Source organism: Pan troglodytes, chromosome 6 (assembly GCF_028858775.2).
Source record: "Pan troglodytes isolate AG18354 chromosome 6, NHGRI_mPanTro3-v2.0_pri, whole genome shotgun sequence".
Lineage (NCBI taxonomy): Eukaryota > Metazoa > Chordata > Mammalia > Primates > Hominidae > Pan > Pan troglodytes.
In genome coordinates, this window is record NC_072404.2 from 94,293,545 (window position 1) to 94,309,764 (window position 16,220).

The window sequence follows — 16,220 nt, forward strand, 5'->3', positions numbered from 1 at the left end:
GAAGCAAAAATCCTTAACAATATACTAGCAAACTGAATTCAATAGCACATTTAAAATATCATTTATCATTGATTCATACCAGTGATGCCAGAAAGGTTCAACATACATAAATTAATAAATATGATACATCAAATTAACAAAATGAAGGACAAAAATAGAAAAAATAATCCTCAGATTTTTATAGAACCACAAAAGACCTCAAATAGCCAAATCAATTTTGAGGAAAAAGAACAAAGCTGGAAGCATCACACTACCTGATTTCGAAATACACTACAAAGCTATAGTAACCAAGACAGCATTGCACTGGCATAAAAAGAAATATATCAACTGTTAAAGAAAACTCAATATAGCCTGAGAAGGACTCCTTACTTCTGTATTTGAGTCCTTGAGGATGAACTGCAACCTAGCTTAATAGTCAGGCAAAATTGAAAACCTAACTTAATAGTATACACCTGTAACAACAGCTGAGTGTTGGCCAATCCCAGCGGCCATACTTCAACCACTCATAGACTGCTGAATGTTCAAACTGGGTTCAAATAAGGCAAACGCCCAGCTGTAACCAATCTCACTGTTTTTGCACCTCACTTCTGATTGTTGGAAGTCACTTTACCTTTTTGTCTATAAACTTGCTCTGCTAGGGAGGCACACCTGGAGCCTCTGTGAATCTGCTCTGATTCTGGGGGCTGCCCGATTTGTGAATCGTTCATTGCTCAATTAAACTCCTTTAAATTTAATTTGGCTGACGTTTTTCTTTTATCAGATGGTGTCAGAAGCGGAATCCGAAGTGGAGCTTCTAGAGATACCCAGGAGCGCTGAGTGAACATTCAAGGTACCTGCAGGACCCACTTGTATCCATTGATCTCTCAGAGCCGATGGGGATCATGGGTAAGGTCCCTCTTGGATTTTGGAGCTCCACAGATTTGTGTTTTGAGCTCTCTGAGTTTCTTTGAGCAAATTTCTGATCCAAACTGGTTTTGGAGTTGAGACAGAAACTGGACTGGGTCCAGGAATGGAATTCATCTGGGAATTAACTGGCTTGGATCCAGTTAGAGGCCACTTACATCTGACTGGTTTGGAAAGGAACTGGTAGTAAGCAGTGATATTGCAGGGGTTGTAGAATTTGGCTTTCGAAAATTCACAGGGAATTTTTTGCTCTACCCCCTTTGTTTCATTTTTCTTGTATGCTTAAGTAGAAAAAAAGTCATTGGCTGAGTTAATCAAGAGACCCTGAGAGTAAAGCCAATATTTTAGGTAAAAATGGGATCCTTAATTTCTGGAAAACTGAGCTTCTTCTGGGTTGTACATTAGGCCTGGGAGGCAGCAAAGTCTTATAGATGGCAAAATCTTGCTAAAGATAACTTACAGTGGAATGTTCCGAATGAACAACAATGCACTGAAGTACATTTAAAAATGAGGGCTCTCGGTAAAGTCCCTTTTGGCTAAGAACAGGTTTGGCACTACAGGATGTCAACTGCTATTCTCTTTGGAATAATCTGCTTTGCACTCTTTGCTGACAACTATGGCTGACAGAATTAGGCATATACAGAATAGTGGGGCATGGGGAGCTTCTTCCTCTCCAAAAAGGGGAAACTTGGGAGCTGATGGGACTACTGGAAAAAAAATCCCTTCATGACAGCAGCTGCAGCTGCCTGAACTTTTCAGTATTGCTGAAATGAGTGGGTCTTTCTCTGGCCTGCCTGAGCATTTTACCTTCCCCACCCCGCCGCAAGCAATGCTTTTCTCTCTCTTCTTGCCCTTTTTTATCTTTTCTATTACTCATGGCAACTATTTTGCCCGGAGACCAGGTGTTGAAACTCCTAGCCGGAGGTTTGTTTAAAGATGATGGGGTCCATCTGAGGGAAAATTTAAGCCTTGCCAGTTCGATATTGGGTGCTAAGCAGAGTAGCTAATAATTTATGTTTTATCACATGTATTTTGCTCTGGACAGAATGAAAAAAGTTAATTTTCCTTTATATTGTGGTTTGGTCCCCTGGGTGATGGTGTGGTAAGCTGGGTCACTGGGGCTGCTCAGGAAAAGGGAACCCAGAAGCCTGGCATACCGGCGTAAAGTTAAGATAATTTCTTACTAGTCAGATTGCTGGCTTCTCTCTCTCTGTGCAAACGGTTGAATGGATGGTAAAAGTCACTGTTTATCTCTTCTGTAAAGTTTTGATTAATGAGAAAAAGAATTCGGAGACTAGTCTTAAACTGATGTATTTGTATTTGTGGTATGAATTCGTTTTTCTGAGTCAAGGAGTACGGTAGAATAAAACCTGGGCTTAGGAACCCAAAAGCTTGCTGCTCAAGATGGTCCAGCAGGCTGGTCAATGACAAACTTTGCTGCAGGTCCCTGAAACGAACAAAAAGCGGGATGGGTTCTCCATCTTGTTTTACGTCCTTGAGAGCTTGACCTTGTAACCATGTGGCAGTACTTTGTGTTGGTCTCTGCCTTCCAGGGAACAGGAATTTTAGGGTTTATGCCATAGCTCTAAAAATTATCTTGAGTAGTTAAAAGCCTTTGCAAAATCAAAATTAATTACTCTAGATTTCTTCTGGGAAGCTCAATAAAGACTGTCCTGTGCTGTAGCTCAGGAGCCAAGATTCTGGCCATTTCACAACAGTGGTCCGGGTTTGATTCCCTGCTTAGGAAGTAAGTCCTTTCTGATTTAATATCTGTATAACCTTGTCTAGTCTCTTCTCCTCCATGGTCTATCTTAAATTTTTCTTCCTTGAGCACCTGGGAGGTTACCTTTGGTAAAGTTCAAAAGCCAGAAATATCAGCCTTTTGGCCTGTCTAAAACTGGGTAATAAGAAATTTTAAAAGGTCTGTATTACAGAGTGCTATGCTTAAAAGTCAGCTTAATTAAAAGTGGATATTCCGGCTTTTAACAGCCTGGACTCCTTGGGAAAAACAAGAGGCACCAGAAACCCCTTTCTTGGCCTTGTTATTCCGAGGACTCCACCATAAAGCCAATAATCAATTAAGAAACTTAAAAACTGGCAAATGAAAAATCTTATAACTACTATAGTAATCTTATTCTGTCCATCTCTCTGTCTAATTATATATATGTTGTGTGTTATGTTTATATATAAGAGCTCTAATTAATTGGCTTAAGCAAAAATAAGCACTTAAACCAAATATATTTAAAGCAAAATAAAAACTGCAGTGCCTTTTAGTTCACGTAACTTTTGCAATATTGGGGAAATAAAGACAACTTTAAAGATTATTGATAAAATAAAGACATTTTTTCTAAATTATGCATGTCAGATATTAGGTTTGCTAAATGCTTTAAGGTTATACACTACCTTGACGTTTGAAAATTGTTCAATTTATTTTGGAGACATTACATTCTAAATAAGGCCTGGGGATATATGGAATTACCCATGCCCCCTAGCTATGCAAAGAAGGTTATACAGAAAAGAGATTTTAAATAAGAAAGAATGTTGTATGGTAAATTCTTGTCCTAAGGTAAAATGACTGGTTGTTTAAAAAGAGGGATGTTTAGGGCAAGTCAGAAAGTCTAAACATGTTGTTCATGGTCTGTGAAAATCATGAAAGAATTTATAAAAAGGAATTTATGCCAGAAATGTTATACAATTTAAAAGTGATTAGTCCTCCTAAATGCTTCATAAAATGCCACTATGACTCTTAACTGTATAGTTTGCCTGCTTATAGCTAGCTAAGTCCTGAGACACGTGGAGTTAGAAGCTGGAAAGAGTCAGACCTTATCTGCATTTCTGTCTGGGTCCTAGTCTCCACACCTAGTACATAATTAAAATCTCTTACTTACCAAGATTTTCACCAAAAGTAAAAATTGCTAAGAGTTAACATTGTAATATGTAACTGAGACTACTGGAAAAATAGGTTTACATGCAAGGTGTGTAAGGAGAATGAAACGTGTTTTTTGTAAGAGATTATAGGAAAGTATGGGAATGTAGATTTTTGCCTAGGTTAGAGGGTTAAAGGATTGTTTTAAATTAAACAAAGCTAAAAGTTTGAACAAGTTGTGGAAGTTTTATAAAAGTTAATTATAAGAGATTCTATGTGTGAACATAGTGGCTAAAGTTAAAATGGGATTATTCGTTGTTATTTTTTTCCCCATAAATTGGACATTGGAATAAAAGCACAACAGAGTTTTCTTAGAATATTGTTCTGCTCTGAGAAAAAAAAATGTAAAGGATTATAAAAGGTTTATAAAAATCTTACCTTATGGTAAAATTAATTAAAACTGAATATATTTATAAAATGTTACTAAAACCAAGTTTTATCATTAAAAATATGCTAATGAAATGTAAAATTTGTTTTTCTCTTTTTAAAGGATTTTTATGTAATATCAAAAGATAATGAAAGGTTTTTGTTTACTTCTTAAAAAAGGAGGGGGATGGAAAGAAAGGAGATAGTTGGCCTCATGCTATCTTCTTTGGGTCTTGTTTGGAAAGCTGGGTCTCTTCTCTATCAGAATAATGTTTTTTCCTTTAAAAAATTTTTGAGTTATCAATTTGACTAAATAAATGACTTATGGTAACTTAAGATTCTATTTTGTAATATCCAATGTTTTAAACCTTTGGTATTTAACAAACCTTTCAAAATCAAGCTCTAGATTACCGTGCTAAATCGATCAGCCAATACTAAAGTTGTTTAAATATACAATTTGAATGAACTCCCTGGTCTAAGTCAAATTACCTGTGATAACTTACTAGTTATCAGTGCTATGCACCTGAATTAGAGAAACAGCTGGTATTCAAGAGAACGTAAGTCTAATGTTAAGCATGGGCTTGTGAAGAACCCAGGTGGCCACCTTGTCCTTCATGAGTCCTTAAAGCTTTCGTTATTAAAGGTTCTGCATTCCATGACTCATGATGAAAAAGATAAAATAATCCAAATAGATAAATAGCATTGCAGGAAACTATGAAGCTTCTACACAGCAAAGGAAATAATCAACAGAATGAAAAGTCAACATATATAATCAAAGAAAATATTTGCAAAATATGTCTGATAAGGGGTTAATATCAAAATATACAAGAAGTTGAAATAACTCAATAGCAAAAAAAAAACTCAATTTAAAAATGGACAAAGACCTCAAATAAACGTTTCTCAAAGAAGATGTACAAATGGCCAATAGGTATAGGAAAAAATATGTCCAACATCACTAATCATCAGGATAAGGCGAATTAAAGCCCCAGTGAGCTATCACCTCATACCTGTTAGAATGCCTATTATCAAAAAGTCAAGTAATAACAATGGTTGGAGAGGATGTGGAAAAAAGGGAACCCTTGCACACTGTGAGAGTGTAAATTAGAACGGCCATTATGGAATACAGTATAAAAATCCCTCAAAAAACTTAAAATAGAACTACCACATGATACAGCAATCCCTAATAGGTTTATATTCAAACAAAAAATGATCTCAGTATGCTGAAGAGATAGCTGAACTCCCATTTTTATTGCAGCATGATTCACAATAGCCAAAATATAGAATTAATCTAAGTGTCCACCAATGGATAAATGCATAAAGAGAATGGGGTATATATACACAATGGAATACTATCCAGCCATCATTAGCATTAATCAGTAATCATTCTATCATTTGCAACAACATAGATGAACCTGGAGGACATTATGTTAAGTGAAATAAGCCAGGCATAGAAAATTAAATACTACATGATCTCACTCATATGTGGACTCATGGAAGTAGAGTAGATTGGTAGCTACCAGGGCTGGGGTGTTGGAAGGTGGGGAAGCTGAGGAGATATTAGTCAAAGAATAAAAACTTCTTTGTTAGGTAGGAGAAATAAATTTAAGAAATCTATTGTAAAACATGTTGTCTATAGTTAACAATGTATCATGTTCTTGAAAAATTCTGGCAAAGTGGATATAATGTGCTCACAACAAATCTGGCAGTGATGATGCATATGCTAATTAGCTGGAATTTTGTCATTCCACAACATATATAACTTTAAAGCATCTTATTGTATATAATAAGTACATGTAACTTTATTATTGTATGAACAAAGTGCTTCAGTGTTGAGCACATTTTAAAAAATTGCTTAGCACTGCCTTTAGTTCAAATTGTTAAAGGACACTATTAAAATGTAAATGTTAGCTAGAAAACCAACTATACACACACATCAATTTAAATCATTGATATTTTTATTTATTTATTTATTTATTTATTTTTTTGGCCAATCTCAGCCTATAGTCCATTCAGATAATCACTGACACATGAGCAAAGATCCCAGCTGAGACTGATGCTAGGACTCATAGCAGGTGTTTTGGGCAGACAAGAGCAAGAGGCAGGATTTGCATTGTGAGTGTTAAGAGGAGATAAGGAGAACAGAATTGATAGGAGAAAACAGTGAGCAGAAATGGAGGATGCTGAATTGTGAAATTTATGTTGGAGCACCTAAATCAGGCATCCTAATTTTTCCAGGAGTGATTTTCAGTTCAAAGAAATGGGAGCTTACCTACTACAAGCTCCTATAATAGTTCAAATGGAAAAGAGACAAGAATTATTAAGCAGTCAGGTCGCAGAATCTCTCTCTTAATCTTCACTTTTTAAAAAGTTTCACTTGGGCCCTTGCTGACCCTTCCTTGAAATCTCCAGTACCACAGCCCTCCTTCACAATGGAAAGCATCAGACGTCGGCTCTGTTTATGATTCTGACATGTAATCTAGCTCCTGAATTAATATGCAGCACAGTTGAAATTACTGGAATCACGCTCTGAAATCATGCTAAGCACACACTTTGTATACACGATGACCTTCAATAAAGATCACAAATGTGTATTTCCATTTTCGAATGAGAACATTTAACTCCAGGATTACCACCCAGAGTGCCATGTTCACATTGCTGGGGCATGATTAATTTTGAATTATAAAAATAGAACTCTTTTCAATCATATCTTAGATTCCATTCAAACCTGGTATGAAAGCAAGTATAATACACAGAAATACTATGAAGGGTGCAAATTAAACCCACACAAAGAGGGATTTGGGCCAGATTTCTGAAAGAACAGTCAAACTTAGTTCATGTCACTGTTTTGCAAACATAAATTAAAGAAGGGAAAGTGCCAATATCCTGACCACGTAACAGCATGAACTTAGCCTCAGGCCTAAAGTCTAAATTACCCATTAATAATATTTTCAGTCTTATTCAAACTGGGCACGATCCTTGGAGCAATACAGGAGAGTTTGATGCTTGGTGAGTATTACTAGCCCACATATGTGAGGTAATAACATTCTCTAGTGGGAGGAGGAAACAGAGGTAATTTACCAAATGGTACCCTACTGACCTGAAAGAACTGATTTACCTCATATGGAGGTTTCGTTTTAGTGGAGATTTTATTTACCAGGCTTTATTGTGAGTCTGAGATATTTTACGCCGATTAAGAGTGAATTGGAATATTCTTCTTCCCTATGGTCCTTTTTTTGAAGTAGGAAGGTTCATATTTGTTTTCAGATTACAAAGTGCTGACTTAATATTCTAGAACTGGAAATTGGAGGTATGCTATAGCATATTGAGCTATATTTTCATCTTCACTAAGTCAGAATTATAACTGTTATGGAATTTTAAAACTGCAGATTTACAAAGGAGATTATTTTCTTTTTGAAACAGTTGGCATACGTTATTATATCAAATTCTGAGTTTCTTTGTGTTTTATGTTCTATGGAAAATTACATTTAAATGTGATATATTGGGGGTTTCCTAGTCTTTGGCTTAGGATCAAGTTACTAAAAATTAGTTTCTTTCACTAAAGAAAAAGAAACATCTTGGATCCAAGTAGGTAAAGTGAAGAATTCACTTATATAGATATGTACAAAGACAGGTTGTCACTTTGCAGTGCATTTTGTCACTGTAATTTCTGTTTAGAGAAATCATTTTCAGGATAATTTTGAGACCACTCAAAAATTTTACCATCATAAAAACCAAATTCCTTGTCAAGCTCACAAAGTAGAAAACCCAACTGACTTGAGGAGTTAGAAGGAGAAATAATTATTGAAACACAATTCCAAATGCTCTGAGAACTGCATATCATATTTTGTCCTGTGGGTCTCTAAAGGACTCAACTGACAATAATGCTGTTGCTAACCCCTGTGATACTCCCGCTGCGTCGTTTAGAGTTCTCTCATCATTAAATAACAGACATTTTGTGGAACTGATAAACATAGTCCTCAGCATTAACTAAATAATCCTCCCAATAGTCTGGTAAAACAGATGGAGAGAATAAAACAGAGAAGTTGTTAAGGGGCTTAACTCAGTCCATAGAGACAACCTTGTGACTTAGTTAGTATTGGACCTCCCTAGTTTAAGTTTATGACACCTTCTCTTCCATTTTTTACCAATAAATACCAACCATGCCTCCAAACCACAGCCATCCCAACCCCCCATCCCTCGTGATTGTCTTTCATTCTTTCCATTTAATTAAGAACAGGACACAGTCCTGCTGCAAAGGAAACTGTAGCTTTCTCCTGTATGTATTTGCTTATGTATATATTCATAAACACTAAAATAGCTTTTAATAGGACATAATTTCAAACAAATATATTTTTTCTTGTTTTATAGTGCCAATTTAGTTTAAAGCACATTGTTTATATCAGCTTCTAAATTAATTCCACTTTTTACACTTTGCCACAATCAACCCCTCTTAATTAAACAAAATCCATTCTTTTTCTTTGTGTTTCTTCTTGATGACAAGCACGTATGAGGCACCTAGGAGAGAATAAGAGAGTATAATCTGGCTGCAGTCTTGCAGGAAGCCATAGTGGGAAAGGAAAATGATGACTAAACAAATAATTATGGTCATAATAATGATAATACTTCCTGGAAGTTCACCATGTTCCAGACCGTATGATAAGCATACCTTACTTCATTTGATTCCTTGAAGTAGGAGCTCCATTTTCTGTTTTCACAGACCATGGAACTGAAGTTTGCCAGGTTAATGGCTTAACAAATTGAACTCATATAAATAGCTACTACCCCATTCTCCCATTCAAGGCTTATCAAACAGTCTTTTAATATTTTTATTTTTTAATCTAATTTTCCCACATGAAGCTTGTCTGACAGTTTTGATTCCCACAATAATTAATACTTTTCATTCTAGTTTATATTTTTATAATTTTTCTTGGCTCAAATTCTATTCCAAACTCCAATCAACTCTGAGTCAGTGACAAATAGCATTTCAGAACCCGCGGAGCTGAGGGTTGTTTTAAAAATTATTATTAGGTCATGCTACCATGTCAGTTTTTGTGGTTAGTGGTTTTTCTCTCAAATACCAGTTGATCCTAGAAAACTTTTTTGAGTTTCAGATGGATGTAAATGCTATTTTTGTAGAGCCCTTTTGAAGTATCCCTACAGTGTTATATTTATTTTTCTACCTTATTCATATGATATTCTTTTTCAAATAATATATGCCTTATGACAGAAACTACATCTTGCCAAATTGAATTCTTCAGGGTTGACATTGTATGGTATACAGTGAGTCTCAATAAATATTAATAATTGAACTGAATTTTACTTTCTTGAGAAGAGGCCTTTATGATGCCTTTAACTTTTCTTTGCAACGCCTGTTCAATATTTTTGTCTCTTTACCTGTCTTTTGTTAATTCCTTCTTGTTTCAGAGGAGTAGACGTCTCTTCTTGTATCTGAATGTGACCCTGATATTTTTGCACTGTGGTCATGACTGATTTATTTTACTTTTTGACCAGTAGCTACTCAGTGTTCACTCTTTCTGCTTGGATGCTCTTACAACTGTCTCTTCTTTTCCATTTAATCACGTCTTCTTTTGAGTTCTCAAAATTCCTTCCAAAAGGTGCAATATGAAAAGGAGGGGAGAAAGGGCAACTTCATAATGGATAAACATACCTGACCCCGGTGATCAGGATCAGCATCAACAGTGATAAATCATGCTAAGAGTATGTATACTTGATACAAGTCATGATCATAAGAGGCACTATGCCTCTGTGGTCTTCCTCCCAAGAATGCGTAATCCCACTCTAACTGGGAGGAAAACACCAGACAAATTCCAACTAGGCAAACTACCTCACCAGTACTATCAAGAAATTCAAGGTCATTGTTTTAATTTCCTGTGGCTACCATAACAAATTACCACAATCTTGGTAGTTTATGAAAAAAAAAAGCAAAAATCCCTTAGAGTTGTGGGGGCAAATAGTAGTCTGAAATCAAAATATTGGCAGGGCTGTGCACACTCCTGAGACTCCAGGAGAGATTCTGTTCCTTAACCCTTCTAGGTTGCGGTAGCTGTCAGCGTTCCCAGGTTTATGTCTACATCACTCCAGACTCTGCCTCTGTCACTTTGCTTCTTCCTCTTCTTAGCATGTGTCTGTCTTCTGTGTGTCTCTCATAAGGGTGGATAAAATAAAATAAGGTGATCTTGAGACCTTTACTTAATCATATCTAAGGGAACTTTTTCCTAGAAAGGTTACATTAAAAGGTTCAAGGAGATTAGGAAATGAAAATAGCTTTTTTGAGGACCACCATTCAAACCACTACAGTCATCAACAATGAGGGAAGGGAAGTCTGAAATTGTGGCAGCAAAGAAGAGCCTGAGCAGAAATGATGACTCAATGTCACATGGTACCCTGGATGGGATCCTTAAATAGACAAAGGACATTAGGTAATACCTAAGAAAATCTGAGTAAAGTATGAACTGTAGTTAATGATAATATGTCAATATTGGTTCATTCATTGTAAATAATGGACCATATTAATGTAAGATGCTAGTAACAGAGGAAACCATATGTGGAGTATATGGGATCTACAACTATTCTAAAAACAAAGTTAGCTTTAAAATAATTCTATGTTTACTCTTCTATAAGAGGGCTGTCTAATAGAAATATAATGCACACCACTTGTGTAATTTAAAATTTTCTGGAAATTGCATTTCAAAAAGTAAAAAAATTAATGTTAACACTTTAGCTGAGTATGTACAAAATATTATCAGTTCAACATGATTGATATCAAATAATATCAATTAATAATTGATATAATTAATAATTATAATTCGTTGATTATTAATATTATTTGGTATCAGGGTCTTTCTCTGTAGCCAAAGATGGAGTGCAGTGGTGTAATTATAGCTCACTACAGCCTTCAGCTCCTGGCATCAAGCAATCCTCCTACCTCAGCCTCACAAGTAGCTAGGACTACATACACTAGCTAGAACACCTGGCTAATTTTTGTTATTTGTGGAGATAGAGGTCTCCCTATGTTGCCCAGGCTGGTCTCAAACTCCTGGGCTCAAGTGATCCTCCTGCTTCAGCCTCCCAAAGTGCTTGGATTACAGGCACGAACCATAGAACTCAGCCTGATATAAAATTATTTATAAGATATATTACAGTCTTTTTTGGTGGTGTGTTCATGTGTAATACCAGAAATAACAGATGTCTGACAGAACTATGATCCAGTAACAATACAATAGACAATACAACCATTAAAGTGAAATGTCATCCTTTTCAGTTTTAACAGAAAACATATTTTGCATTGCTTCAGTTTTTAAACTTAATATATTAAATTACATAAAATTCAAAATTCAGTTCTCAGTCATAGCCACTTTTCTAGTGGCTAGCTCATTGAACAGTATGTCCATATGTTTTGCTGGTTGCTTTTTCCATTATCTATTACTGTATAACAAACTATCCCCTAAAACAGTGACTTAAAATAACAATAATGTATTATGTCTCAAGATTCTTTGAGTTGACCATGTAGTCATTTTTCTGGTCTTGCTTCAGGTTTCTCATGCTTTTCGAGTCTGAGAGCTGCTGGTGCTGGAATGTCCCAAGTCTGGCTCCTCAGCAGGGAGAGGTATATGGCTGGGCTGGTCTTGGATGCTGGAATGGCTGAGCCACTCTCTTTTTTTCCTGTAGTCTCAGGGTTTCTCTCTCTACACATGCCCTTTCTTTGTGGTCTCTCCAGCAGGCTAGCCAGATTTATTGCATGGTTGTTCAGGGCTTCCCAAAGCTCAGAAGGAGAAACCGCCAGGCCTTCCTAAGGCTTAGGTCTGGAACTTGCACAGTGTTACTGCTGCTGCCCGCTATTGTTTAATTAGACTCACATAGCCAGCACAGAATCAAAATGAAGGGGAAATACACAAGAGCATAAATACTAGAAGGCGTGGTTTACTGTGGGCCATCTTGGAGATTAGTGTTCTTGAGTGTTGGTTAACTTTTCAACAAGTATTTATTTTTTCAATCTTTTTTTTTCTTTTTTAACACCATAAAGACCAAACCATGCCTCACTACTGAGTTTTCCCCCAGTATGAGGAAGGTGGAATTCAAATCCAGGTAGTTGTTCAGATTTCTGAGCACCTGCCTTTTTTTGTTAATTGTTTAAGTGTTACATTTGTTGACCTAAAAATCTTCTAAGCAGTGGGGGAAAAAAAGAAGGAAATGGGTCTGCTAAACAGTATTTTAAATCCCTGATGTTATGCTTCTTATGCTTAAAGAAGTTCTAATTAACTCAAACTACCTGCAGTCAAAATTAATTAGATTTGTTGTGAAAAGTTCTTTCTTTCTCTGTCTTCCTCTCTCACTCTCATTCATTCTTGCTCTTGCTCTCACTCTCTCTTCTGGGTAAATCCTGGTGGTGCCTTGAAAACTTCTGTCAGTTTTACACAATCTTTTCACTTAAAGGCCGAAGTGAAACCATTTATCTAATCACCCATTCAGGGCTCTTTCTGCTGAACTTAACCTCTTCCTCCTTGTTTGTAATCAGTGCAGACTCATCAGTGACATTACCAGTTCCATGTAATCTAATATGTTTGCATTCCATATTTTTCTTAGGCAAAGAAATCAACTCTGATAATGTAATGACCTCAACATAATTGTCGTTAACAAAAAGGTTACAATGTTCTCACCGGAATAATAGAGCTGAGAATCACTTTGTTCTGTGACTCTACATCTTACTTGGCTCTGAACTCTTTTAACACAACAAATAATCATGCCTTATTAAGCACCTGCTCAATGAGGTTTGGAAATCGGACTGCGGCAGCATTAAATCCTGACCTTTGACTTCTTCTGTCAGATGCCAGAATGATGATTTCTACTGGATCTTGGCTTGACATTAGGGAGCAATTTGCTAATCCTCAGACTCTTCAAACTAGCTCTCTGGTCCCTTGCTAAAGCCCATCTTGTTCTGCATCTTAGATTTATTATGATTTATTTACCACGTGGGGTAACAATATCTCCTTTTATCTTTAAAAGGAATAGCATCTATATGATTTTAAATCCTGGTTATCAAAGGAAGTCAGAAAAAAAGTTTTAAAACTTAGAAATAAGCTTTTGTCTCTTCCTTTTGTCTTCCTTCCTAATATAGAATTTGGACAAGTGAATAAGTGAAGAGAAGTGTGAGAGGAAAAGAGACTGGGTCTGATTAGCTGAGGCTTCACAATTAAGGGGGACGTATTAGAGAAACACTACACTCAGAGCAAAGAACTATGGATTTAAATCACTTTTTCCAAGAGTGGGCCTAACAGATTTCGGTGGAAATGTAATCACTGGGCCTTTAGGGTTTTAAAAATGTAGTGGCATTGCCTTTAAGTCACAAATATGATGAAGCCCAGAATTGTGAATAATGTCAGCCCAGATAATGTACTAAATGAAGTGAAGAAAAAAAATATTTTGGTAGACCAGATAGGAGAGATGAACAGATGTATTCAAACAGAAAATGTAAGAAAAATGAAACTCACATTAAATATTTATTATGTGTTAGGAACTGTGCTGGGCATATCATAAAGGGGAAAACTCAACCAGAGCTGGATTCGGTTTGCCAGTATTTTATTGAGGATTTTTGCATCGATGTTCATCAGGGATATTCATCTAAAATTCACTTTTTTTGTTGTGTCTCTGCCAGGCTTTGGTATCAGGATGATGCTGGCCTCATAAAATGAGTTAGGGAGGATTCCCTCTTTTTCTATTGATTGGAATAGTTTCAGAAGGAATGGTAATAGCTCCTCTTTGTACCTCTGGTAGAATTCGGCTGTGAATCTGTCTGGTCCTGGACTTTTTTCGGTTGGTAGGCGATTAATTATTGCCTCAATTTCAGAGCCTGTTATTGCTCTATTCAGGGATTCAACTTCTTCTTGGTTTAGTCTTGGGAGGGTTTATGTGTCGAGGAATTTATCCATTTCTTCTAGATTTTCTAGTTTATTTGCATAGGGGTGTTGATAGCATTCTCTGATGGTAGTTTGTATTTCTGTGGGATTGGTGGTGATATTCCCTTTATCATTTTTTATTGCATCTATTTGATTCTTTTCTCTTTTCTTCTTTATTAGTCTTGCTAGTGGTCTATCAATTTTGTTGATCTTTTCAAAAAACCAGCTCCTGGATTCATTTATTTTTTGAAGGGTTTTTTGTGTCTCTATTTCCTTCAGTTCTGCTCTGATCTTAGTTATTTCTTGCCTTCTGCTAGCTTTTGAATGTGTTTGCTCTTGCTTCTCTAGTTCTTTTAATTGTGATGTTAGGGTGTCCATTTTAGATCTTTTCTGCTTTCTCTTGTGGGCATTTAGTGATATAAATTTCCCCCTACACACTGCTTTAAATGTGTCCCAGAGATTCTGGTATGTTGTGTCTTTGTTCTCATTGGTTTCAAAGAACATCTTTATTCTGCCTTCATTTCGTTATGTACCCAGTAGTCATTCAGGAGCAGGTTGTTCAATTTCCATGTAGTTGAGTGGTTTTGAGTGAGTTTCCTAATCCTGAGTTCTAGTTTGATTACACTGTGGTCTGAGAGACAATCCAACAGCACATCAAACAGTTTATCCACCACAATCAAGTTGGCTTCATCCCTGGGATGCAAGGCTGGTTCAACATATGCAAATCAATAAACACAATCCATCATATAAACAGAACCAAAGACAAAAACCATATGATTATCTCAGTAGATGCAGAAAAGACCTTTGACAAAATTCAACAGTCCTTCATGCTAGAAACTCTCAATAAACTAGGTATTAGTGGAACGTATCTCAAAATAATAAGAGCTATTTATGAGAAACCCACAGCCAATATCATACTCAATGGGCAAAAACTGGAAGCATTCCCTCTGAAAACTGGCACAAGACAGGGACGTCCTTTCTCACCACTCCTATTCAAAATAGAGTTGGAAGTTCTGGCCAGGGCAATCAGGCAGGAGAAAGAAATAAAGGGTATTCAATTAGGAGAAGAGGAAGTCAAGTTGTCCCTGTTTGCAGATGACATAATTGTATATTTAGAAAACCCCATCGTCTCAGCCCAAAATCTCCTTAAGCTGATAAGCAACTTCAGCAAAGTCTCAGGATACAAAATCACTGTGCAAAAATCACAAGCATTCCTATACACAAATAATAGACAAACAGAGACAAATCATGAATGAACTCCCATTCACAATTGCTTCAAAGAGAATAGCATACCTAGGAATTCAACTTACAAGGGATGTAAAGGACCTCTTCAAGGAGAACTACAAACCACTGCTCAATGAAATAAAAGAAGACACAAACAAATGGAAGAACATTCCATGCTCATGGGTAGGAATAATCAATATTGTGAAAATGGCCATACTGCCCAAGGTAATTTATAGATTCAATGCCATCCCCATCAAGCTACCAATGGCTTTCTTCACAGAATTGGAAAAAACTACTTTAAAGTTCATATGGAACCAAAAAAAGAGCCCACATTGCCAAGACAATCCTAAGCCAAAAGAACAAAGCTGGAGGCATCACGCTACCTGACTTCAAACTATACTACAAGGCTAAAGTAACCAAAACAGCATGGTACTGGTACCAAAACAGAGATATAGACCAGTGGATCGGAACAGAGGCCTCAGAAATAATACCACACATCTACAACCATCTGATCTTTGACAAACCTGACAAAAACAAGAAATGGGGAATGGATTCTCTATTCAACAAATGGTGCTGGGAAAACTGGCTAGCCATATGTAGAAAGCTGAAACTGGATCCCTTCCTTACAACTTACACAAAAATTAATTCAAGATGGATTAAAGGCTTAAATGTTAGATCTAAAACTATGAAAACCCTAGAAGAAAACCTAGGCAATACCATTCAGGACATAGGCATGGGCAAGAACTTCATGACTAAAACACCAAAAGCAATGGCAACAAAAGCCAAAATTGACAAATGGGATCTAATTCAACTAAAGAGCTTCTGCATAGCAAAACAAACTATCATCAGAGTGACCAGGCAACACACAGAATGGGAGAAAATTTTTA

General features: G+C 36.4%; 1 protein-coding gene across 2 annotated transcripts in view; it reads left to right on the forward strand.

Moving 5' to 3' along the window:
- The window catches only part of LOC112209764 (heterogeneous nuclear ribonucleoprotein A1-like), a 46,144-nt gene that overhangs the window by 458 nt on the left and 29,466 nt on the right, over nucleotides 1–16,220 (forward strand). Inside the window, exon 2 of one of the 2 annotated variants that reach the window (XM_054687614.2) lies at nucleotides 761–885. The gene's annotated coding sequence lies outside the window, so the exon portion shown is untranslated. The remainder of the gene's footprint in view (nucleotides 1–760; nucleotides 886–16,220) is intronic. The other variant, XM_054687615.2, reaches the window with a different exon arrangement.